Raw genomic sequence first — 27,668 nt, 5'->3', positions numbered from 1 at the left:
ATCAGGCAATGCTATGTGGAAGCCCCCCCAGGCAAAATCAGTCATCAGAGGAGTCATGTATATCCCAGGAACCATCTGCTTTCATGGCCCTGCTGTGCTCAGGTGCAGGCTGGGAGCAGCCTGTGGGAAGTGTGGATTCTGTGCAAATCCAGCAAAGGGTTTCAGAGCTCAGCAGATTGTGCCCTTGGTCACTTACACTGCATCTAGCTGGAGGTCTTGGAAGCACCTTGTTCAGGACACCACATCATATGTGTCCACCCTAATCATATGTAAAAATAATATTGCTAAAGGGTCTGGTGTACACTTTGTTTCACAGAAGAAAAGATAAATGTAAATTTGGCTGTAGGGAAGACAGCAGCTAATAGGAGCTCCTATACATTTTGCTTTCTTCACATTTCCCCATGCCAGCCCCCTCATAGCCACCTCCACATGCATCATAAAAGTATGGTGACACCAACAAGACAAACTGATTAAGACATGCTTTTGCAATGTGGTTTGGCTTCAGCCTTCTTCATGGTTAATTTTCAATACAATACTTAAAGAAATTATATTTGTTTTCAATACTGATCAACTTTCTTTCATTTTTGACTTCTCAATTATCAGGCTGGTGATTTACATCTCCATAACAAAGATACGTGAGCAAGAATTGTGCATCAATATTTTTGCTAAAGTTCTGCAATCACAAATTTCTGTTCTTCTGTCTTCTCACTTTATGTTTACTCTAAGATGATTTAAGTCATTTCCTTGAATTATGTAATTTTGTTGTACTTGTTTACAGATTTTAGGTTATACTACTTATTAAGGAGTGCAATAGAATTTCTTGAAGTCGGCCATGAAAATGGCTACTTACAGTAGCTGTAGATAGTGTTTCTGTAGTTGTATATTACAAGGCTTTGGAGAATCTGCCTCCTGTGACTTTCAAAGCTCACCCTTTGAATAAGAAGGACTTACTCTTTAGCTTTGTCCTAATGCCTTCACATTCTACAACCTTGGGTCAGTCAGCCCCTTGTCAGCTGATGTGATTCTACATTTTTGCTTTGATCATTAATCACTCACTTTAAGTTCTCCTTTTGTACTGTTTGCTATTTGCTTCCAAAACAAACATGCTTTCTGTGCTTGTGAGGAAAGGAAGGGAGAAAGAGAATTAAAAGAAAATAGTAGGTGGGTTCTCAGTTATTTTTTGCTTTATTGCTAATGCTAACTACTATCATAAAGTTTGGAATTATGATTGAAGTATTCGTGAATAATTCATTCAAGGGACCTTTTCTTAAGCCCTAATGAACACTGAATATTTCCAAATATGATTGGATGATGCTATTAAGTTAAAGGGGAAAACTCTCTCCTAGAAGAGTAGGTTTATCTGCTGTTTCTTCTGAAAATTTGAATGTGGATTTGCATAGTACTAAATATTCTTTTTAGCTCTACTACGTTTTCTAAAATAGCTTCTTATTTTTGGAGGGCTTTTTGTCCATTCTGTCAAATATATCAATAAATTTACCTATTTTAACTAATGTAATTTTTAATTTTTATCACTCGGTAGTAACCAACCATGTGTAAACATGAATGATATATTTTCCTCCTCTACATCACACTTCTTAGCCCCTTTAATAAGAACCTTTATAAAAATAAGATCATGAACCCTGGGTAATGTATTTTAGTTGCAACAAAAATTCCTAAGTTAATTAATTATGAGATGACTGTACACCAGACATAGAACTTCCTGACACCATGAAGTATTAAAATACTGAATTAGCTGCTGTTCTTTCTAAAAAGTATGGCCATTTAAATCACGTAAATAATGGCCTCTGAAATTACAGAATTAAAAAATTATATTTTTTCTACCTGATAATTGGATAAGAGATTGGAAATTAATATAACCTTCCAGGGGCTGAGAGATTCCTGGGTTTTTTTTTACTTCCTTCTCTTGTTTGTATTGATTTTCACTATAATGGATCAAGGAATTTCTTTTAGCTTCTGGACTTTTCTAGAAGTGCGCTAAGTTTTGGGTATTGGTTTTATAGTAAGGGACCTATAACACAAATTGTTTTTTTCAATAAGTAAAAGCCTTTGTCAAACTTCTCTGTGATTTAGCCATTCATGTTTCAGAAGGTCACATATACTAACTTTTGTACAAGGTGAAGTTTACTCAGGTCAAAAGGCATGCCAAAACAAATAGAAAGCATTTTATTTCATTTTAACTACATCTCTTTAAAAAAAAAAAGTGTTTATTTAATGGATATGATCACATGACTGTCAAATTAGTCCTTTCTTTTTTTTTTAAACATATCAGCTCACAAGCACGTACCTTTTAAGTCTGTGGCCTGTTTCTGTTTAAAAAAAAATAATAGTAAAAGTACACAGTAAAGCAAATGAGAAAACTTGTGCTGCCCTATTTTTCACAACAAAATACTGTAAATTAAGATAATTCTGGTACTCTGATGTTCTAGATTCAAATCAGGGAATTTCTAAACTCAAACTGTTAAAATAAGTTTACAGTTAAGATACAAAAGAAAGAAAGAAAACTTCCTTATCTCATTATTCTCAAATGTTAGTAACATTATTTTATCTCACATGAGAATCAAAATATGAGAGACATTGCTTTTGGGGCATGGGGTGAATAGTGAATTACTCAAATAATACCAATATATCATTGTATCTACACATGAAATGAATTCAAAATTATGTATTTCAGTGGTAGTCACTGAAGCAAAAAATTAAGTGTAGTAAGATGTTATGTCCTTAAACATGTTAACTATATTATATAAATTTTACTTATTGTGGTGTAATAATACCAGTAATTTTGTAAAATATATTTTAATATTGATTCTAAATTCAAATAAATTTAATTGTCACTACAAGGAAGTTCTTCACATATATTATAGAACTGACAAATTTTCATGAGATATTTACTAAATGAGACAGTTATATATGCATAGTCTGCTTTTTATAGTCTTGGAACTTCCACAGTAAGCAGATTGACTGCCAGTCTGAAATTCCTTCCGTTTTAGACTACAATGACAAAGTTCTCCGGTCAAACCAGGTAACATTGCAAGTGCTATCTCAGTGACATTGTATTATCTCTGTTCTCTCCTCTTAGTCTTTGCTCCTGTGAAATATATTTCAATAATCTTTGCGCTACACCATACTCTGTAAAACAATCTGATTTCTCTGGATCATATCTAAAAGTTGATTAATTATATTCATTAATAATAAGACAAATAGGACTTATGTTCGTAAATAAATCTCATATTTTTCAAGTCAGGAATAAGCAAGGATCTAATATTTATTCATCTATATAAACTAATATTTTTCATTGTTTCAAGTACCAACTATTGATAATAATAATAGTTCTTATTATATTCTTCTTTTTCTTCTTCTTATTTTGTTGCCAAACACTATGCTAGTATTTTACAAAATATTAACTGACTTAATTTAGTAGTCATGATTCTGAGTTAAATACTACTACATCCCCTTTTTTTTCCAGGTAAGGGGATTGGACAGAGAAGTCAAAAACTTGTCTTAAGGTCTATATAATCAAAGAACATACAAAGAATTGATGGTCAAATTTTGACGATCGTTTTCAATATCGTCAATATTAATATCAATATTAATAATCTTACTGAAATTCTCTTCAGTTTCCAAATTAATATATTTAATGTAAATAGCCTTAATGAATTTATGTAAAAATTTCAAGTTATTGATTTATAAACATACACATACACACACATTTATTTATCATCCTACCAAAAGTGGAAAGAAAAGCCTCGCAAAAGTTAAAGACAAGTTATTGTTTGTTTTGAAGTCCCTGATACTTTGGGCTGAAGTGAATCTCTTTGATGTTTCCACAGGAATTCCTCTACACTTTGGGAAATATGACTTAGGACAGAAAATATAAAGGCAGGCACAAATAAAGGCAGTCACCATAGTTATGATGGGTTAGTGGTGATATGAAGTAATTTAACTAAACAGTCTGTCCATATCTAAAGAGGGCCTTGAAATAAAACCTTGGAGATTTAGAAAAGGCAAAGAGCAATTTCAGCCAGTGCAAGAGAAAGCTACATGCTATCAACTCTTTCAGAGATGGAGTTGGATACCTTTTTCATTTTTCTTTTTATCATGCATCTCGATATTTGGGTGATTATTCTTTCATTCTTTTAGGAGTCACTCTTAAGATGTGATGCTTTCCTGTGAAACCTTAGACACAGGAATCTTGGAAACCAAAGGACTCTAGGACTCTGTGCCAATAGAGCTGTTTTGTGAGTACCCTCAGCGTATAATAACGTTTTCTTCTGTCTGAGTCATTCTAAGTCATGCCGCTGTGGAACTGGTGGATCTTAATGTGAACGGGAATGTTAGCTTGGCTGGTGTTTAAATCCATTTTCAAAACTAGAACGGATTTCAAAGTTGGCACTTTTAGCTTTTAGTCCTTCTATGAGTCTATATTCTGTGTGATCTTGGTCAAGAGATTAAGCTTCAGTTTCTCTGTATATAAAATAGAGCTAAATATACGGACTTCCTTCACTGGAAGGATATTATAAAAGTAGTAAATTTCAATAATAATAATTATATTATGTTATTATTACTAATATGAATGCAGGTTTTAAAATAAATGTGGAGGCTTTAGGTATATACTTTTATTATTATCTTTGTCATTTGCACCCTTTAAAAAATAACTATATTTTGAACAAAAATGTTTATGTTGGGAGTTCTCGTATTCATATTTTATTTGTATTGATACATACTCTTTATTACTTACAAAGATTTAATCTAACTTGACCCTCAAAACAATCCTGGTGTAAAGGAGGTCAGGGATTATTATCCCCACTGTGCAGATGAGAAAACTGACCCTCAGCACTGTCAGTGTCTTGTTCAAGACTGTATAACTAGTAACAGAGAGAATTTGAAGTCAGATGTTCTTAATAACCAGTCTACGCTCTTTTCAAAAACTATATTTAATTGGCCAAATTTCCTTTTTGCATTTGGATTGCTACATACTTTATATTATGAGTATTGTGATAAATTTACGAAGTTGTATCACCTGTTTGTCAAGAACAGTTCCTAGACCAACTGTATGGTTATATTCTGCCTTCATTCTCATGTTCATGAACACATCTTTGTATGTCCAGGTGGTAGGCAGAATAGTGGCTCCCCACATCCTAATGCCTTCACCCTGTGAATGTTATGTTGCATGGCAAGGGAGAAGTAAGGCTGCTATTCAGATGACCTTGTGATTATCCTTGATTGTATGTATGGGCCCAATGTAATCACCAGGGACCTGAGAAATGAGAGAAATGGCATGAAAAGGATTCAGCCCAGTGTTGGTGGTTTGAAGATGGAGGAATGCAGCCAGAGTCAAGGGATGTGGGTGGCTTTTAGGAACTAGAAAAGGCAAGGAAACAGATTGTTCCCTTGGCCTCCCACTAACACCCTGATTTTAGCCCAGTGAGATTTCTGACCTCCAGAGCTATGAGATAATAAATTTGCATTGTTTTAAGCCAGTACATTTGTGGTAGTTTATTACAGCTGCGATAAGAAGCTAATACAGCCTAACACTGTGAGATTAGGTGACGAAGCTTGAGAGTAGAGTGGTTTATGCCAGGGTGACTGAAGTCAGTCACGGGGAGATTTGCCTCTGTGGTGTGTTCATTTTATTGTCCCATGCTAAGCATATAACTGTTGAAGTAGGTTGTAATATGTCATATAGTTCCTTTTGGATACATGGTTTACTAAGGGAACGGACTTGTCCTTGCCTATTCCTTATTAGTTAAGAGCACAGACTACGGATCCTGAGTATATGAGTTGACACTCTGGCTCTGATTCTTACTACAGGCATACTTTGTTTTACTGCATTGTACTTTATTGAGATTCCCAGATATTGCATTTTTTTTCAAATTGAAGGTTTGTGGCAACCATGCATCAAGCAAGCCTAGGCACCATTTTTCCAACAGCATTTGCTCACTTTGTAACTCCGTGTCACATATTGGTAGTTTTTGTAATATTTCAAACTCTTCACCAGCAAAATGATTACAGCTCACTAAAGGCTCAGATGATGATCAGAATTTTTTAGCAATGAAGTAGTTTTTAATTAAGGTATGTACATTTTTAGACATAATGCTATTATTGCACACTTAATGGACTACAGTATAGTGTAAACATAAATTTTATGTGTGCTAGGACACCAAAAAATTTATGTAACTTGCTTTATTTTGATATTCGCTTTATTATGGTGGTCTGGAACTGAATCTGCAATATTGCTGAGGTATGCCTGTAATTATGACCTGCCAGAGCGTTCGACTTTTCGTCTGTGAAGCACAGACAGTAAAAAGCATCTTTTTCATAGGGTTGCTGTGAGAATGAACTGTGTTAATTTATGTTACGTACTTAGAACAGTACTTGGCACATAGTAGGAGCTATATAAATATTAGCTATTGTTATTATTATTACTTTTATTCCTTAAATACTGTATTCTCTAGGGTCACAGTCTTTGTTTTCATGGATAGACAGGAGAGTGTCCAAAATCTTGGGGGGAATGCTTTTGGGGTAGAAGGATTTTAATGAAACTAAATTCTGTCAATTTCATAATTTATCTAACATAATTTTTAAAAATTATATATATTTGATAGCTAATATTTAATATATTTTAAAATAACATATATTTTACTTTTCTTTTTTTAATTGAGGTATAGTTGATGTATAATATTATATACGTTTAAATGTACAAAATAGTGATTCACAATTTTTAAAAGTTATATACTCCATTTATCATTCTTATAAAATAGATTAAAATCTTTTACTTTTAAATAACTCCCTTCCTTGTCTGCTCTCATTATCACAAACAGGTAGATGGGGCAAGTTTTGCATATTCTATAATTCACGTCATTTGTCTTTCTATTTTAGACTCTATTGTGAGTCTTTAGGTTGTTTTGATGTCACTGTTTAAGCATGCAGATTTCTTGGTGCTAGGAAAAGTATGCAGCACCCTGTAAAAAAAGGTCTTAGATTAAAAAAAAAAAAATACTTTGCAAGTGAGAAAAACCTAGTCTGAATTTTCAGACATTCTATGAAGAGAGGAGCCTCTGAACTGGGTGAATAGAAATTGCTACTTCATTCACTGTGTCTGGCAGTGGTGTGGTGGATCTTCTAAAGGCCTGGTAGGAGCATATCTTTGATTAACTTTTTAGACTGTGGGCACAGTAGCTATATTGCAAGGCACAATATATTAATTAATTCAGCCAACAGATGTTACACACTTCCCAATGTCAACAGATAAATGATGTCTGTTCAAGGCTTTCCCAGGACAGTGGGGAAGAACCGATGATCCCTGAAATAGCATCGATTCTAGTAGTAGAGTTAGGCAGGGATGCAGGATCTGTTTATTCCATCTACCGCCCTACACACGGAGGCCAGTAGCAGCATGCCATGATTTCTTACATAGTTTTTAATCATGCATTGTTCTTATGGAATAGCTTGTCTCTGCCTGTTTTCTGACTCCCTAGGTTTTCTCTGGTAATTGGATCCTTAAAAAACTATATCACAGACCTATTGAATATGTGGTTTAAAAACACCAATAATCACATTGTGTGCTTTTAATTAAATGTTATTTCTATTTTCTCTCAAATTTATTTGGCATCTTTGTGGTGTCCTTTAGTCTGTTTCTTCAACTTCTAATTTACAGCCTCACTGCTCCTACGCTTCACTAATTGGCATCTCATTTGCCTGCATATAGTTAAAAAAATCACAGAAAATTGGGAGGGGCTTTCCCCAAGGCACTTAACTATGTGGAAATATATAGATCTTTGTGTGACCTCAGAAACTTTTGAACACTGAACATACAAAGAATATCACTCTTTCTTAACTCTGCTTTAATTTTAATCTGAGATTTGACAGAAGGGTAGCAGAAAAAGAGAGAAATTATTTGAATAAAAAAAGTCACTGGAATGAGTTAGTGGAAGGTTTCAAGAAAATTACATACCAAATACCTTGTCATGTCTTCTTTACCTCTATATGCCTTTCTACCTTGAAATCACATCAAGAAATCAGTAGGGAGGTAAGCTGAGCACACTCCACAGTATTCTTCCATTAAAACCAATGCCACTTACTCACTCACTGTGTCCTCATTTCTTTTACATAGACTGTGGATTCTGGGGGTTGATGTTAATGCTGAGAGCAAATATTCAGGCTGAACTGACATATATTTTTGGCCGTCTCTTTAACCCAATTTTTAAATTAAATATTTAGTCTTCACCATTCATGTTATACTCCGGAAATAATGAATTGAGAATTCCTGTTAAGAGTAAATCACTCACCTTTGCTAATGTATCCATGAAAAATGTGGTTAATAATGAGTACATCGGTTTCAGATACAAGGAGTATTTCTAAGATATTAAATTCTGATAATCAAATCCTAACATTGCTTAACAGCTTTATGATGTTATGGCAGATGCCCTGAGCAGATAATTTTATGATTATGGTTCTTATCTATAACATGCAAATGTATGTAGAGATGAGTTAAATCACACAAGATTCTACAGTATATGACAACTCTCATAATACTTTATATCTCTATTTTAGGTTTAATAATTAGGCCTTGTTAACTGTATATGAATCTATTTTCCATCATGGAAGAGTGACTGTTTGAGAAAAGAGAACCTGTTTTATTTATCTTGGCATTCCTACTATTCATAACATAATACCTTTTGTATGCTAACTGCTTACTAAACGTTGGTTAAATTGATTAATTAACACAAGGGAAAAAGAGATTGGGCTATCCCTTTGACTCATTCATTTAATTATTAAAATTGATGCTAACCTGGAGAATGTGGCTTGGCTATGTGGTCAAATGGAGTTTCTAATGGAACTTTTCTCCAAAATTTAGGCTTTCCCTTTGTAGGAGCGCCGCCTGCCCTAGTATATACATGGTATAAACAAGACCAGAATGCAGCTCCTCTGTAGGAAGGCACATAGGGAAAAGAGAGTGCCCAGAAATGTCTGTCCTAAGCGTGCATAGTTTGTTTGTTTTTTCTCTTTTTCCAAATTCAGCAATCAGATGTGGAACAGACTGAAGTGTTATTTTACCACAAGTGTCTCCGTAAGGAAACATGAAGCCAGTAGGTAGGTGAGAAGCCTGAGACTCAGAGGGGTTAGGTACTTTGTTCAAGGTCAGAAGTCAAGTGTAGGTCTGAACCTAAGCTTTCTAACACTACCTCAAATACTTTTTTAAAAAAGAATCCTTTAGAATAGGGTGAAGAAGGACAGCAAGGAGTTACGCTGCACCACAGTAGGAAACGGCTGGTTCCCCAGGGGGAGGAGGCCTAATGAGTAGGCTGGGGCTCATCACAGGGCCAAACGAAGGCAGAGAGGGTCCATGTGCTCTGTCTGTTGCTGAGGAGGACACCGAGAGAGTCGAGCCCACACAGGGAAACCAGAGACAAATAAAATAATTGAAGCCATAGGATTTTCATCAAGCCCTAGGGTGTGGTGGTGACTCCTATAAACTTTACCTTTGTCATATGACTTTACATTACTTTTCTTCTTTTCCAGCTCTACTGAGATGTACTAATTGACCTAAAACATTGTGTAACTTTAAGGTGTACAATGTAATGATTTGATACCATATATATTGTGAAATTATTGTCATAATAAGGTTAGTTAACACATCCACCACCTCACATAATTATCATTTTGTTGTTGACATGGTGAGAACATTAAAGCTCTACTCACCCAGAAACTTTCAAGAATACAATATGGTATTCTTAACTACAGTCACCATGCTGTACTTATTCACCAGAACTTATTCATCTTATAACTGAAAGTTTGTACTCTTTGACCACCATCTCCTCATTTTCCCTAGCCCTCAGCCCCTGGCAACCGCCATCCTACTATCTGTTTCTATGAGTTTGAATCCACATGTATGTGACATCACACTGTATTTGTCTTTTTCTGTCTGACTTATTTCACTAAGCATATTGCCTTCAAGGTCCATCTATGTTGTCACAAAAGGCAGAATTTCAGGCTTTTTTACGGCTGAATACTATCTAATGTACACATATAATATATATACCACATTTTCTTTATCCATTCACTTCTATATCTTGGCTGGTTTGAATAATGCTGCAGTGAACTTGGGTGTGCAGATATCTCTTCCAGATAGTAATTTCATATTCTCGGGATGTACACCTAGAAGTGGGACTGCTGTATCATACAGTAGTTCTATTTCTAATTTTTTGAGGAACCGCCATATCGTTCTCCATAGCGGCTACACAAATTTACATTTCCACCAACAGTGTGCGAGGACTCCCTTTTTCCAGCATTTGTTATCTCTGGTCTTTTTGATAATAGCCGTTCTACTTTTTAAATTTATATGTCATGGCATCAACAATTAAAGATTTTATACTTTCATTTAAAGTAACTTTAACATGTTTTAAAGTTTTTGTTAACTTTTACTAAGGATATAAACTTATTTTGAGGTGTGGAAAAATCTCATACCTGGTGAGATGTGACTGGGCCAGTAGATGTAATGTTGCCTTAAGCTCTATTTACTCATATCTTATATTAATGTCTAATGCCTTTGTAGCATTTTTTTTAAAACCAGGAGAAATAATGGCTTCTAATTTACTAATGGCCGTGAAAAGCCAAAGCACATTAAAACTCCAATGTTAGTATTACTGACTATAGTAATAGATGGAAACTACACACTTGATCATATTATCTTATAACATATCCCCCAGGCATACTTGTGTGTGTGTGTGCGCGTGCGTGCGTGCACAAAGATGGCTGTGGGGTATAAGGGTTGGAAAGCAGCAGTGAGGAGTTATTGACCACTGTGCCATGGTCTGAACTTGTACTAACTGTCCGATTTAGGCAAAGATAGTGAGGCTTTACTCAAGTAGAGAAATTGGATGCCTGTATAACAATTGGAAAGCTACCAAATTTATTGAAATAAAATGGTACCTGTGGGAAAGAAGGGAAGGAGATGGATTTGAGTCCTTGTGGAAGTAGACTCTACCAGGATTGGTAATTTGATTTGATGTTAGAGAAGGGGAGACAGTATTGGTGATTCTGACTTTGAGCTGAGTCACTGGCAGGTGCTGCTGCGTTTACTAGAAAGCTGTGAGACCCTGTGCACGCTGAGGGCAATGGCAGGGAGCTAAGAGGAGTCAGAGGTTCTGAGCTAGAAGGGTATTTCCAAAGTACTCTCTCTCTGAATGTGTTTCCTGTATTGGCTGACTATAGTAAGATCTATTAATTGGGTAACAGTCAAAGAAGGAAGGGTCTTAAATGTTCCCTATACTCAAATCATGCTTCCAGTAATTCTGTTCTATTAGTGAGCCGCTGTCATCAGCAAAAAGAGGGAAATCTGTTGAAATGGTAGAATACCTCTATATTATATGTTTAGGACCTCTTTGATCCCATTATATTTTCCTGTGGTATTTTGAAACCATAACGGAATTATTTTATGCAAGCAAATTTAACTAAAGACTTATTTTCCTTTTATGCTTATCAAGGTTAAAAAAAAAGGATTTCTTTTTACATTATAACTCCAAAGGATAATTAACTCAGAATAGATTTGGGTTGTTTTCTTCTATTATATGCTGATTTCAAACTCCATTATAATTCTAGAATTCAGAAAATAATGGGATCACAGTCAATTATGCTAAATGAATGTTAAGCTTACAGTACTCTTTCCAGGAAAAGAATAGGAAAAAAAATTTATCCAAATGAGAAAAGCAATCCATTAAAAGATTCCCATTGTGTTTGTGAGGTGTTTGATTAGTCTTTTGACTAGTTCACTGCTTTTCCTCACCCAAATATCTGTATCTGAGCTTTCCGCCTTGCAGAATTTCTTGCAATTTTTATTCACATGAGAAACTTGGGTTTTCCCCACGAACTCAGTTTTCACTCCTTAGTCATAATGCGAAAAACATCAAAATCTCACAAGGGAAATGTGCGAATGCTGCCTAGAACTTGGGAATAATGTTATAAACAAATTCATTGCCAGGAACTCATTGTCATATTTCAAAGGCAGAATTAATAACCTGTTCCAAGAGCACACATGCTGTTTATCAAGGTTTTCGTCTGAGAGCGTTTCCTCTCTCTCTCTCTCTCTCATCCCTGAATTATTGAAGAATTTTGGAAACTGGAATTTAAAAAAAAACTCACATTACCACATTTATGGAATTACTTTGAGAATTTGTAACCTTGGCAAAGGTTAGTCACCTTCAGCCATTTTCTCCCCCGGGCTCAGGGTGTATGAGTCTGTTTTGTATTTGGCTTTCCTTTCTCAAAGGTTTATGTAATAAACATCACTGTCTTTGAATAGTAATTTCTTAAGAATTTAATATTGTTGTAACAATAAGCAAAATCATACAAAATAAGTACAAAATGTATTGTTCGCACTCCTGTTCACACTCCTTTAGAATCTAAAAATTCTAATTTTTTTAGATCTTGCGTTATCAGGTTATTTTCTTGATAATGTAATTTTTACATATCAATCTTAGAATATATCTTTGTATTTCTCTTTTTATTTAACTTTAGAACTTTTTGTAATAATACTAAGTAAAAATATTAATCACACATATGAGAGCTTTTTAAGTTTAGCATTCTTGGTATAATTAATGGCCTGTTTGCTTAATAAAGTTAATAATCATTTATTTGCATGGAATTAAGTCTTATTGTCATTTGGCTTTATAGAAAAGTAGTTGATGAAGCAAATGACTAGTGAAATTTTATTCTACCACCTTTTTTGAAAAAAAAACTACTTCAGGTATATCTACAGAGTACAGAGTGAAGTTATTATTAATTGATTAGTCACCTATGTTGCATCAGGTAATTTTATCCCAAATAAATGTATTGAACACTTCCTAGCTACTAAGCACTTTGCTGTGTTGGGACAAAGGTATTTGAAGAGTTCTCAGTAAAGACGTCATCTGCTTTTGATTGCTATATGTACTATATAATTGTGAAATCCACATTACAGTTTATTTAGTGTGTTAAAACTTCAGTGTATGCCTAATTTTGTACAAGGCAAAATTTCCTAATGCTTTTATTTTGTTTCATTATATTTTTTGAACTTAAGGTTTTAATAGAAGACATAAAAATATCATGTCTTATTTTTAAAGGCATTTGCATTATTTAGCTAAATAAATTAGAGGAAATGTCCAGAGATTATTTGTTACTACCTGGTTATTGTAACCATTATATATGTACCTTTAGAAATGCAGCCTATTAAAATCTTTGGGAATCATATTTTATAAGTCATTGCTTATTGCCTAAGTCTAAATAATGGCATCTTTCATGTAGGAAATCAAATTCTCCTCATCCATTGACCATAGAAAGGCTGACCTGCTGTTCAGTGGAGAGGAGCATGGACCTTGGACCCACATAACCAAAATTGGAATCCAGGACTCAATGTTTACTAACTATCTGACCTAAGTAACCAAACTCTGACCCTCCGTGTCCTCATACTTTAAATATGTATCATAATGTCTATCTTATGTGGTTTAAAGAATGAGGTCATGGATGTAAATTGTTTGGTACAATAACCTACGTAGAATATGGGAAACACCCACTAAACGATAGCTCTTCATTTCTCCAGAACTTATTGTAAGTTCTTCAAATCCAAAAATGGCAACACTGACCCACCATCAGATTCCCCAGTTCCTGTTGTTGTTTTTTTTTTAATTTATTGATTAATTAATTTATTTTTGGCTATGATGGGTCTTCGTTGCTGCGCGTGGGCTTTCTCTAGTTGCGGTGAGCGGGGGCTACTCTTTGTTGCAGTGTACGGGCTTCTCTTTGTGGTGGCTTCTCTTTGTTGTGGAGCACGGGCTCAGTAGTTGTGGCTTACGGACTCTAGAGCACAGGCTCAGTAGTAGTGGTGCACAGCCTTAGTTGCTCTGAGGCATGTGTGGGATCTCCCTGGACCAGGGCTCGAACCTGTTTTCCCCTGCATTGGCAGGTGGATTCTTAACCACTGCACCACCAGGGAAGTCCCCCCAATCACAGTCTTAGGGGAGGACCCTTTGTGACAGAGGGCAGACATTTACAGAATGGCTGGCCAAGTAAGGCATGTAGTTTATGATTAGGCAACAAAATGAAATTATCTGCCTCTCAAGGGATTTAACACATGACCTGGGCCTCTTTATTATTGTTCATAACTGGTCAAGTTATCTAGTCAGACTAGGTGAAGATTCACTGACAGTTTAATTTATATATTATATTACTTTTGCAGTGTGTTCTATTCATGATATTAAACCACATCATTGTACATATATTTGAAAATATGGTTATATAAACATCAGAGAAAGAGAATCAGAAGGTTAAATTTAGCAGAAATTTAATCAGAAGATTAAATATAACGAAATTGCGAGACTTAGTTACCTTCTTTGACCCAGAATATAATTTAAGCCAAGTTAACTTTACACTATAAAAAGTATGAATTAATGGTGCATGTCAAAGCAAGATCTTCAAGAGGAGATAGAGCTACCTTTCCCCTGATTTGAGAGAAGAAAGAGGGGAGGGCAGAGCAGAGAGTCTCTTGAGATATGTGTGCAAGTTTGCTTCCAGCTAAAAGTTAATGATCAGTTGCCTCTGTTCTCAGCTCTGAGCCCTGAGAAGTGGCAAACTCATGTTCTCTCTCTATTCAGGTAACTTTTAAATTATACAACTTGTACCCATGTTAAGCTACACTTTATTTCTTTTTTTGAATTTTATTTTATTTTATTTTTTTATAAAGCAGGTTCTTATTAGTTTCTATTTTATACATATTAGTGTATATATGTCAATCCCAATTCTCCCAATTCATCCCACCGCCGCCCCCACCCCGCTTTCCCCCCTACATGTCCATACGTTTGTTCTCTACATCTGTGTCTCAATTTCTGCCCTGCAAACCGGTTCATCTGTACCATTTTTCTAGATTCCACATATATGCGTTAATATATGATATTTGTTTTTCTCTTTCTGACTTACTTCACTCTGTATGACAGTCTCTAGGTCCAACCATGTCTCTACAAATGACTCAGTTTCATTCCTTTTTATGGCTGAATAATATTCCATTGTATATATGTACCACATCTTCTTTATCCATTCGTCTGTCGATGGGCATGACCTGGCTATTGTAAATAGTGCTGCAATGAACATTGGGGTGCATATGTCTTTTGGAATTATGGTTTTCTCAGGGTATATGCCCAGTAGTGGGATTGCTGGGTCGTATGGTAGTTCTATTTTTAGTTTTTTAAGGAACCTCCATACTGTTCTCCACAGTGGCTGTATCAATTTACATTCCCACCAACAGTGCAAGAGGGTTCCCTTTTCTCCACACCCGCTCCAGCATTCGTTGTTTGTAGATTTTCTGATGATGCCCATTCTTACTGGTGTGAGGTGATACCTCATTGTTTTGATTTGCATTTCTCTAATAACTAGTGATGCTGAGCAGCTTTTCATGTGCTTCTTGGCCATCTGTATGTCTTCTTTGGAGAAGAAATGAACCAATCTATCCTAAACTATACTTTAGATTATAGACATTTTTTATTCCTTTAATATCAACTGATTTCATGTTCTGAGGTTAATGAAAGACAGTGAGAAAGTCTGTAAGTGTTAGCTGATAGAAAAAGATTTTGCTTTTGAGTGGTACTGAGTCAAGGCTAATGAGGTATTCTATGCTTGTATTAGGGAAATAGAGTTTTTAATGTTTTTATAAAACTAACTGTTGTCATACTTAAGCCTCTTGGCTGAAAGATGTCTTAATCACACTTACACTATATAGTACATTATAGAGTCGGCCAAGTCTTCCTTAGTAAGAAAATCTAAAATTTTACTTCACACTGGAATTTTGAAAGTAACTCTGAATCTTTAATCCCTAAAATGTCATTTTAACTTGATATTAGATAACAATATCAAAAGCAATCTTATTTTTCTTATTCTAAATCATAATGATTTATAAATGTCTATGTGTACTTTGCTAAGAAACTGTAAACATGAATTGGGTTTCATTATGAGGCTTAGGTAATTTGTTCCCCAAACATTTGGGACTATATTATAGCAAGATTTGAAGTTATTTGGGATGATGCTATCTGTATAATTTATATGTAATTAAACACATTGCTTATTAATTTTACAGTTTTCCAAGCTGGTTTCTAAAAATAAAGGTATCTACTCTATACATTTACAGAGTAGTCATATTCCGTACTGAGTTCCCAACATAAAGAGATACATTACTTATGCCACTGGAGCCATAACTTAGATAAATGTATATATTTTCTGTTCTTTCTAAAGTGTCTGGCCATTGTTATCTTTATTCAGCAAGCATCCAAGGCCAGCAAAACTTGTTTTGGTTGTATTTAGACTCACATGATAAAGACGAGTAAACCTCAAAAGCTAAATGTTATTGTGGTGCTACTTATTGCAGATTTCCATTTATATTTCTCTTGAACTGAAATTAAATGTCAGACAGTGATTGATGATTTTGCAGTTGAAATTTGGAACTCATAGAAACCTTGAAGAACCATCACATTTTATATATGAGGATCTGGATCCAGAGAAGGAAAGTAACAAGCGCTATTGAAAGTGCTGGCACTGGTATCAAAAACTCTATTTACTGGGTGACAAATAGAGTTAATGGTTTCTTCGTGTTCACGCTGTTTTTGCAAAGGAAATCATTCTTTAGTCCTCAATACATTTCCATTTGGAGGAATAGCTATATAAGCACTGGCATTTAAGGTGTAGTTGTGCAGTGATATTTTCCAGATGCACTCTAGTGTGGCTGAAACTTTTGTTATCAATTTATTAAAACTTATATAATCCAGTCCTTTGTCTGTATATGGATTTGCTTAGGTATGTGTATGTTCTCAATGTTAGAGAAGAGAGTTTTGCCACTTCTCCTTCTGCTCTACACTAAAGCCATGCTGACAGGTTCATAATTTATAACTTAAATATTCAGGTGGCTGAAGTTTCACTAATTAAGGAAATTTTAAATATGAGTAAAATCAGCATTTGCACATATATATGAAGCATCTTCATGTAAAGTTTGAAACAATCTGCATTCAATCTAAAGATAAAACAATTATTTGACTATCATGGTCAAAAAAACTAAGTTTGAGATCCTGACAGTGTTTTTTTTAAGTTGGGTATGTATAAATTTCTTATCATGTTTTAGCAGACTCTTCAATTCACCTTTGATTATTAGATATTTATATTCAGAACCTGGCTTGCATGTGTTAATATGTAGGTGCTAGTCTAATTCACTGTGTCCATTGGATATTCACCTACTTCTCAGTTTTCTGAGAGTATGCAAATCAAATTACCATCAAAAAGTTTGTCTCTGTTCCTTTAGCTCATTATCAGATCTACTCCAAGAATTGCTGAAAAGGTCACCAAGGTCCTTTGACAGTTACCCATAAATATTAACACACACACACATATATATATACACACATGCACACACACATGCATGCATGCATACAGACACATAAGATCCGTCTAAAAGGGAAGGAAACAGAGTATCAGTGCTTTCAATTCTGTAAAAGGTCTACACCCAAGGTGTTGGAAAACTTTGCTTAAAGTCCCAGCATCACAGTTAACTTGCTTTGCCAATCATGGGTAAATCACATAACCTGTAAGAGCCTCTGTGAAGTAAGCTATAAATGGGGGTTATAACAATAATAGGGCTTCCTTCACTTATTTTGTATGAGAATCATGTAAATTTATATAAAACCTTAGCTGGTAGACTCTAAATCCTTACTGAGCACTTCCTAGGGCTGCCATAACGAAGTACCACAGACTAGGTGGCTTGAAACAACAGAAAGGTATCCTCTCTCAGTTCTGGAGACTAGAAGTCTGAAATCAAAGTATTGACTAGGCTGTGCTTTCTTGCAAGCTTCTGGGAGAGGATCCTTCCTTTCCTCTTCTACCTTCTGATAGACCCAGGTATGGCGGCATAACTCCAATTTATGCCTCCATCTTCACATGGCATTCTCCCTGGGTTTCTGTCTTCACATGGCCATCTTCTTATAAGGACACCTGTCATATTGGATTAGAAATCCATCATACTCCAGTATGACCTTATCTTAACTAATAACACCTACACTGGCCCTATTTCCAAATAAGGTCATATTCTGAGATTGGAGGTTAGGACTTAAACATATCTGTTTTGAGGGACACAGTTCATTCCAAAACAGGTTGCCTTCTGATACTCCCAAAACTCATGTCCTTCCCATGTAAACAATATGTTCACCCAATCCCAGTATCTCCAAAGTCAACCATTCCAGCATCAACTCTAAGTCCAAATTTTATCTCAATCAGTTGTGGGTGAAGCTTGGGGTATGGTCCAGCCAGGGCAAAATTCCTCTCCATCTGTGGTCCTGTGACGCCTAGAAAACAAGTATTCTGTTTCCAAGATACAACAGTTAGACAGATATAGAATAGACATTGTCCTTTATAAAGGGAGAAATTGGAAGGAACAAAAGGATCACTAGTCCAAAACTCTAAAGTAGCTTTTCAGCTTAGCTGGACAAATTCCATTAGTTTTAAAACCTGAGAACAATTCTCTGTGGCTTGTTGCTCTGTCCTCTGGACCTGCTGGGGTGACCCCACTGCTAAGCCCTGCCTCCTAGAATGGGAGAGGCAGCTTCACCCTCTGGAACTGAATTGGTCCTTAGCTGAGGCATCTCCATCTGTGGTTCTCCCCTCAGAGTCATTCTTCCTTGATTTCATCTTACCTCCGTTCCTTTGAATCCATGCTGACAGTATTTCTGCTGGTACAGAATGTTTAAAACCATTGTCTGCCTCTTGTGCAATTCACGGGGGTTCTCAGACAAGACAGAGACAAGAGGGTTCTCCACAGATCTTTTCTGGATTCCTGCATCTTGGTCCCTGGCTTCTGACGAGTTGGTTGATTGGATCCATGAGTCACACACCTAATCCCTTTAGGAAATGGTTGTTCTTGACTGTTTCCAGAGTACATTATTTGGATAGGCTGAGGATTTTCCAAATCATCACGTTCTGGTTCCTTCTTGCTTAACCATTTCTTCAATTGCTTCAATTTTTGTCTTCTCCCATTGTACTATGCAAAGCAAGGAGTGACCAGGCCATGCCTTCCACACTGTTGGAAGTGACATCCTCAGCTCAGTGTCCAGTTTTATCACTTACAAGTTCTACTTTCCACCCAAAAGAAGAACACAATTCAGCCACGTTCTCTGTCACAAGGTCATCTTTCCTTCAGTAACCAATAACATATTTCTTATTTCTATCTGAAACCTCAGCAAAGGCATCTTCAACATTCATATTTCTAGCAATATTCTGGTCAAGACAATCTATGCTTTTACAGTCAAACTCCTCAGAACTCTTCCAGCCTCTACCCATTACCCAGTTCCAAAGCCACTTCCAAATGTTTAAGTATTCTTCACAGTAACTTTCCATTTCATGGTACCAAAATTTGTCAGGGTTCTCCAGAGACACAAAACCAAGAGATTAATTGTAAGGACTTGGCTCACATGATCATGGAGGCTGGCAAGTCTGAAATTTACAGGGCAGGCTGGCAGGCTGGCAATCCATGTAAGAGTTGATGTTGCAGTCTTGAGTCCAAAGTTCATAGGGCCAGCCAGCAAGCTGGAAACAGACAGGATTTTTATGTTACAGTCTTGAGGCAGAATCCTTTCTCCTTTGGGAAACCTCAGTTTTTGCTTGTATGGCCCTCAACTGATCAGATGAGGCCCACCCACATTGTGGAGGGTAATTTTCTTTACTGGAAGTCAGTTGATTGTAAATGTTAATTACATCTACAAAATACCTTCACAGCAATATCTTGACTGGTATTTGACCAAACAGCTGGGTATCATAGCTGAGTTGACATATCAAATTAACCGTCACATGGGGGTAGTATAGGAGAAAGGATATGGAGAAGCATTTGATTTTTTTCTGCAAAATGCTTCTTTCTTCCTGTCATTTTTTTTTAGATAAGAGACTTGACTGGAAATTTTCTAGGGAAACTAATATTTTGCCACCTCAGCCTTCCTTCCTTCTTTTATGACTTATTCTCAGTGTGATACCGGCTGCTTAGAAGGTATTGGAGACTTGAATCTGTATATTGGAGACCAAAATCCATGTATAATGCATTTTTCTGTCTCCTACCCAACCAGATAGTTCTGTTAAAATAACTTGAACATTATCACTATTAAAGAATAGTTATATAACTTTTAACTTTTAATAGCAATATAACTTTTTATTGTTTACTGTGTGCCTCTACATCTCTTTCATTTTGAACTTGTCATGCACACTGCAGCCTCAGGACTTTTGCATATGTTCTTCCCTCTACCAGAACTCTTCCTCCAGGCAACCTTATATTTTATACTGACACCTATTTCTGGTTATTTGTTTAAAAGTCACTTTCTCAGTGAGGCTGTCCCCGGGAGGCATTCTCTGACCAAAAGATTTAACATTGCACCATTCTACCCCCAGCTTTCCATTACTCTCTTTTGGGTTTCATTTTACTCCATAGAGGTTATCATCATGGGAAATACTTTTCATTTAGTTGTTTCTTCTTTGCCTTCACCTATTTTTCTACTAGAAGGTAAGCGGTACGCAGGCCCCTCACTGCCATGGCCTCTCCCGTTGCGGAGCACAGGCTCCGCATGCGCAGGCTCAGCGGCCATGGCTCACGGGCCCAGCTGCCCTGCGGCATGTGGGATCCTCCCGGACCGGAACACGAACCCGTGTCCCATGCATCGGTAGGCGGACCCTCAACCACTGCACCACCAGGGAAGACCAGCCTGTTTTTTTTTTTTTTTAATCGCTATTCTCAGTGCCTAGAATAGTGCCAAGCACATAGAATGTACATAATATGGTTACTTATTGAATAATTAAATCTTATCTTAGTTCCTTAAGTCCTAATTCCTTATAGATGCAATGGAGACCCATGCTTTTCTCCTCTGCTATTGCTCCCCTTCCCTCCTTCCCTATGCCCTGTAATAATAGCCTTGCTGAATTTGGGGTTTATCATTCTCATTCGTGGTTTTATATTATTACTATATATGAATGTTTCATATATAATATTTTATAAAGTTTCTATTAGTTATCAGACCTCATATATTGGTGTACTGAATTTGTCCTCTTACCACATGCTTCGTTTATTTGAGATGGCTCAAACATATAACTTGAGCTCATCCAATTTAACTCTGTATATTCCATTCTGTGAATATACATACTTTAATTATCATTCTCCTATTGATAGACATTTAAATTCTTTCTAATTTTTTAAACTCTTATTTCCACACTGCTATAAACATTTGTTTACATGTCTTCTTGTGCAAAAATGTGCACACCTAGAAGACAAATTGATGATTGTAATATATGCATAGCTTCAACGAGCAGTTTTTGAAGTATAGGAGAGTAACCACTGCTCCACATTCTGTGCTTGTTTGGAAACTATAGACATCTAGGATGTAAGCCATGGAGTAGCTTCGTTTGATTTTTGTTGCAAAGTTATGCCTGGGTCCCATTGACTCCAATGTAAAAAAGAAAAACAAAAACAATTGTCACAGGTGGTGATGGGCAACAGTTTTATTTTTTCTTCCTCCATTCAGGAGGGATTAAAGAGGGTATGGAATACAGCCCAGACCAGCACCTGGCTTACATCAATGAGCCAGACTCTCTTGTCTCCCATTTTGCATGGAATCCTTTAAGTTCCCTCTATCATGAAGATGAACTTCTGCTTCATTGACGGTTCCAGATTCCAGCAGCCTCATTGTTTCACCACACTATGCTTCTGACATGGAGATGTTTATTGTTGTTGTTACTATAATTATCATTTGGTTAGTTATTTCATTTGATTATCCCTTTTCAGATTTTATTTTTCATCACCATTATATCCAAACGAAAATTTACAGAAATATCTTGACCTGTTGGCTGACTTTTGACTAAATTTGAATAGCAGATAATTGAGACTAAAGAGGTGGGCAGTTCTGTATTGCCTATTGTAATAGGATAGATCTGCTTTGTGTTCTAATTATGTGGGTTGCAAAAATGACATTATTATATAAAAATCAAAGAGCCTTACTTGTATTCTTACCTAGATAGAAGGCTGTGCCGTGTCTGTACTAATATGGTTTTGCAAGAGTAGTTTACAATAGTACAAGAGCTTTAATTCAAATGCAGTTTTGGATCTAGTCAGCTATTTGAACCAAAGCTTTGATAAAGCTGTGGAATTCTATACTATAAAGTATAAAAGAGTTGACTCTGACTTGGGGTATTTTGTAAGCAGGAAGTTTCCATTTCTATTACCTCTATCATAAAATAACTTAAAAGGCTCTTATAAAATTTAGGAATTTTGAGCAGTGTAGTGAGCATGTCAGGATGATTTTGCTACATAATCTTCCCATGTATAATGAACCTAACCTGTTGGATAGAATTTTTAGCATTTTATATCTGAGTGCAGAAGAGCAACAACCAAAAATGATGAGTTAGTTTTGGCATAATTAATATTGAGCTGATCTTTCTGACAGTAATTGGTAAATAGATTCACTTGTTTCTCGAGACTAGTTGTGGAATATACTAGTAGGACCAAGTCATCAACATAGAATAAATACTGAAGATGAGACTCCCATGATGTTGAACAAAATTAAGCCTAACTCAGGAAGGAGATGCACTGTGTTACTTATAAACTAGAGCAGGTGCCAGTGAATATGGGTTGTCCACTAGTGGTCATTATTAGTGTATTTAATTTTTTTTAGCAGTAAAACATTTTACATTAATGTTTATTAATACTTTTTTTCTCTTCATTGTAGGCTATAATGATAGAAATAGGCTAAAATGATAGAAGTGTGAATAACTGTCTCATATAACCTAGGAGGATATTGGCAACAATGAAGAAAATATCACATATCCATTTCTTACCCATGACACTGAACTTAATATTGGTAACACTTTATAAAGATGAAACTACATGTTTCATTCAGTGTATCACTTCTTCCAAGTGACTTCAGCTCTTTTGGACTCTGCTATAATATTTTCTGCAGCATCATTCGTTGTCTAACAGAAAGAGTCAGTTTTATCTGTTAGCTCTCTAAGTATCTCTTTTACTTGGAAGCTTTGCAAAACATTCTTGTCAGAATCACTTTTTCTCATTTCTTTTCACTTGACTAAATCATCTCATCATTCAAGACTCAACCAAAATATGTTTATGATCTCCTCAGGCTGGTTTAATTGTACCTCCAAATACAATAGTTATTATCATAGACCAGTTTTCCTCAACTAGAGTCTGATGAAAAAAATTAAACCTTTGATGAGAAAATTAAACCTAATGACATAAGTCTTAGAATGGATTAAATTAACTTATCTCCCATGCATTAAGGTGCATAATATTTATGTAACATCATTAGGAGAACTAAGAAAATGGTCACTCAAATCATTTTCTGTGTTTGATGGTTCAGACAGCTATAATTTTCCTCCTTATTTGTTGTTGTCTTCAAATAACTGTATACTCTGTGAAGGAATGGACTGCATCTTGTTCCATCATTGTACCCCTAATGCTAACACATTGAACTCCTTCCATGTAGGAGTTGTTTGATAAGTATTTGTGAAATGAATGATAGAAAGAAAGAAGGTTCTTCTGGAAGAACTTTAATGGTAGAACTGTATAAGGTGATTTATATCTCAGTGTCCAAGGAGGGATATGTGAACCTAGGTCACATACGAAGTAGTGTTAAATTTGAAGGGTCTGGTCAGGTGGGGAGAGTGGTTGTAATCAGTGGTTACAGTCCTGAGCTCTCAGGTCATGTTACTCATAAGTGAGCTAGTCTGGGTTAGCAAGAATGAAGATGGGACAAGGCCACATGTCTCATTATCCAGCAGGTTAGCATTGGTTCCTTTCAGGTAGTGATGACAAGGGTTCCAAGAACAGCAAGAGAAGAGGGGCTCAAATACACAAATGGTTTTCAAGTAACTACTTGTTTCATATCTGCAATTGTCTCTTTAGCCACAACATCATGGACTGAATATTTGTGTCTTCCCCAATTCGTATGTTGAAGTCTTAACCCCCAAAGTAATGGTATTTAGAAATGGGGGCCTTTGGGAGGTAATTAGTTTATGAGGTTGGATAAACAGAGGCACCAGAGAGCTTAATCTCTCTTGGTCTGTACCCATGTACCAAGAAAACGCAGTGTAAGCACACAGTGAGGAGGCAGCTTTCTGCACACCAAGAAAAAGGCTTTGAGCAGAACCTGACCATGCTGGCACCCTGATCTGGGACTTCTAGCCTCCAGAAGTGTGAGAAAATAAATTTCTGTTGTTTAAGCCACCCAGTCTGCCACCCAATCTATGATATTTTGTTATGGCAGCCCACACAGACAAATGCACATAGCAAGTCACATGGCCAGGCCCAGAGTAAATGTGAAGAGGAATCATTTAAAGAGGTAGATACTATAGGGAGGGGAATAATTTGAGGCCAATTTTGCAATCTATCATAATTGCATCATAGTCTTTAAGTACATATGATGCATGTAGGTATCATAAATTAACAAATTATGCTTCTTTAGATGTAGACTTTTTTTTTTTAAAGTGAATCCTTTAGAAAAAATGACCTGGAGTCAGATATTCTGATGTTCTTCAGTGCTTACACATTATGCACTTACTTATAAAGTGCGCTTCAGAACTATTATGTGTTTTACCAGTTTTGCAGGCTATCCCATATTTCCCGGTGGATACATACATGAGACCAACTGACAATGCAAGCTAAATTACTCATTAAATCCGCCTTCACATAATCTGTTCAGAACTTAAAGTTTCTATTATTTCATTGTCTATTGACCTTCAGGCAAATCGTTAAGAAATTTATGAGGGTAGCAGCATGAATATGTGTTCCCAAATGTCTTTTGGGTAAAATATGACTCATGGTTTTCTTGCTCCTGAAATGATTAAGCAAGAAACCTGAAGTTGACAGCAGAGTCATTGTACAGATTGGTGTTTTCAATGACTAATATTTGACAGAGTTTGCTTCTGATTTATTATGCTGCTAGGTAAAAACAATTTACCTCAAGGTAAATTTTTTAGTATTTTTACTATGCTCTTTCACTAATTGGATGAAAAAGTTCAATTTCTTTTATATTGAGTAACATGCATTTTGAATAAACTAATCATTTTAAATTAAACTTTAATTTTTTAAAAATATAATTTTAATGTGTTTTTTTAGTAGGTTCATGTGGTCCTGCTCTTTTCTTTTTTGATGCCATGTAGCTCCTGCTTTTCTTTTGCTTGTTCCTAACAGTAAGCCTAATACCTATATAAAATCTATTTAGTAATTATTGGATTTTTATTATCATTCATTTATTCAAGCACAGCAACTATACTTGAAAAACAATCATAGACAATAAGGTCAGCCTTTACTAATAACTGAGCTTGTAATTCCTGGAAAATAGAAAACTAGGAAATCATTTTTCTCTTACTCCTTAAGAGTACTTTGAATAATTATAGTGTTTTAAATTTATGTTTTAAAGAATTAAAGTACATTATGTTAAGAAAGGAAACAATGCAATAAACGGAAATGGAGGAAGGGAAGATAATATACAATTACTTTCTACAGTATTTTCATCTACTAACCAGACAAAAAAACATTAATATTTATTATACAGCTTCTATACCGCATGTATTTTTTGATAATTATGGATTTTAAGTAACATTTACATTAATTAGAACATTTCTTAAAGCTGAAGTGAGTCTCTTATAGGAAGCATATAGTTGAGTCTTCTTTTGTCCATTTAGCCATTCTATACCATTTGATTAAAATTTTAATCCATTTACATTTAAAGTAACTATTAATGGATGAGGACTTACTAACACCATCTTGTTAATTATTTTTTGACTAATTTGTAGCTCCCTCATTCCTTTTTTCTGTCTTGCTGTCTTCTTTTAGGAACTGATGATTTTCGTTAGTAGTATGTCTTAATTTAATTCTCTTGACCTTTTATGTGTCATCTGTAGCCTTTTGCTTTGTGGTTACCATGAGGCTAACATAAAACCTCTTATAGATATAATGGTCTATTTTATGATGATAATTTAACTTCTGTTGCATACAAAAACCCTTTACTCTCCATTCCCCACTTTATGTTTTTGATGTCACAAATTACCTCTTTTTATATTATGTATCTATTAACAGATTTTTGTAGCTATTGTTATTTTTAATAAGTCTGCCCTTCTCTCTGTCCCCATGGCTCCTGCTTTGTGATGGCTTTTCTAGATTACTGCAATAAAATTTAACTACTTTGTTGATACATCCTCTATCTCCCTTCAACCATCTTCTCTGACCTATCTCCAGGATTATTTTCTAAAATACAAACTAACTAAATCATTCCTTTGCTCCAAAAGCAGAATATAATTTCCAAAACTTTAAGATGAATGGACTATGTACCCTTCTACTCTTATTTCTCTCCAGTCATATCATGGTGTCATGCTGTCTCTCATTTCTAGAACATACCAACTGATATTTTTTTTTGGTCACCTAACACTCGCAATCTCAACCTATCTCAGTCCATCCCAGGAGAGGCTCCCGTTCATCTTTCAAGACTCAGCTCACCCAAATCAGATTTACTTCAACTCCTCTTGAGACTGTTTCTTGACTATCACCATATAGTCTAGGTTTTCCTCCTCTTAGCCTCATAGAAATCTGAATTTACCCATCTAATGATGTTTACTGTAATCATCTACTTCATAATTTACCTACTAGATTGAGTTATTTTATAGGTCTGGGACAATATCTTATGTCTTAGTCATCTTTATATTTCCAATGTCTGGCCCATTCTTTGGCATGAAATGAGATGCCCAGTAAATGTTAAGCGAGTGAATGAATGAATGAACCCTGGAAACAAGATATGAAAAACAATGTTCTACTTCGATTTCATCATCAGGGAAGAATTAGAATAAAGGCAGAAGCTTGGTAAGGTTTATCGCTAGGAATAAGAGCTCAGAATAGAAAGAGCTCATTTCCACTTTAATTATCATCTCAGAGAGAGGCAGGATCTGTATTGAAGACCAGACCAGCACAGTTAATACAGCATAAGCAGTGAATCTTATACATTTTAATAATTTTTACTATTTCCATGTGTTTCCCCACAGTGATGATTAGTAATAACCTGAAAAAGAAAGGAGGAATCAAGGAAAGGCAGGTTTAAGGAGACTCTCCCACTTTGAGTTCACGACTGCAAAAGTAGAACTTTTACAAAGGACAGAGAGGCAATGGGACATGAAGATTAGAAAGCAGGCTGAGTCCCTGGGACCCACAGCCAAGAAAAAGTGAAGCAAGGGAGAAGTGAGTTTGTCCTGAGAGCTTTCAAGAACACTGGGGCTGAGCATCGTAGAGCATGGGGGGCATTTTCCAATATAGTGTTTCCATATAATAGTTAACCGGATTTGAAAAACAACCTTGAACTTTATAGAAATTATATCTAGTCTATTTCTCTTAGACTGAGAATGAATTATCTTGATTGCTGCTGTATTTTGGATTGAGAAGAAGGCAGGGAGGAGAGAAGGACGTTCTTCAGCTTCTACTCCCTAGAAGCAAGTAAAACAAGAATTCCTTCACATTTTACTTTTATCGGCTGCAATATTTGCAAACCCTTTTTTGTTTACCCCTACCCCTGGACAAGTATTCTCTATCATAGTACCCTGTTTATCTTTTTATACAAGGC

At 35.6% G+C, this 27,668-nt stretch overlaps 1 protein-coding gene across 1 annotated transcript in view; it reads left to right on the top strand.

Moving 5' to 3' along the window:
- Positions 1-27,668, top strand: part of SLC16A7 (solute carrier family 16 member 7) — a 159,474-nt gene that overhangs the window by 53,518 nt on the left and 78,288 nt on the right. Inside the window, exon 2 of the mRNA XM_030866436.3 lies at positions 4,159-4,256. The gene's annotated coding sequence lies outside the window, so the exon portion shown is untranslated. The remainder of the gene's footprint in view (positions 1-4,158; positions 4,257-27,668) is intronic.

The sequence above is a fragment of the Globicephala melas genome, chromosome 10, assembly GCF_963455315.2.
Source record: "Globicephala melas chromosome 10, mGloMel1.2, whole genome shotgun sequence".
NCBI classification, from domain to species: Eukaryota; Metazoa; Chordata; class Mammalia; order Artiodactyla; family Delphinidae; genus Globicephala; species Globicephala melas.
The sequence above is the reverse complement of the archived record's forward strand: the minus strand, read 5'-3'. Positions and strand labels throughout refer to the sequence as shown.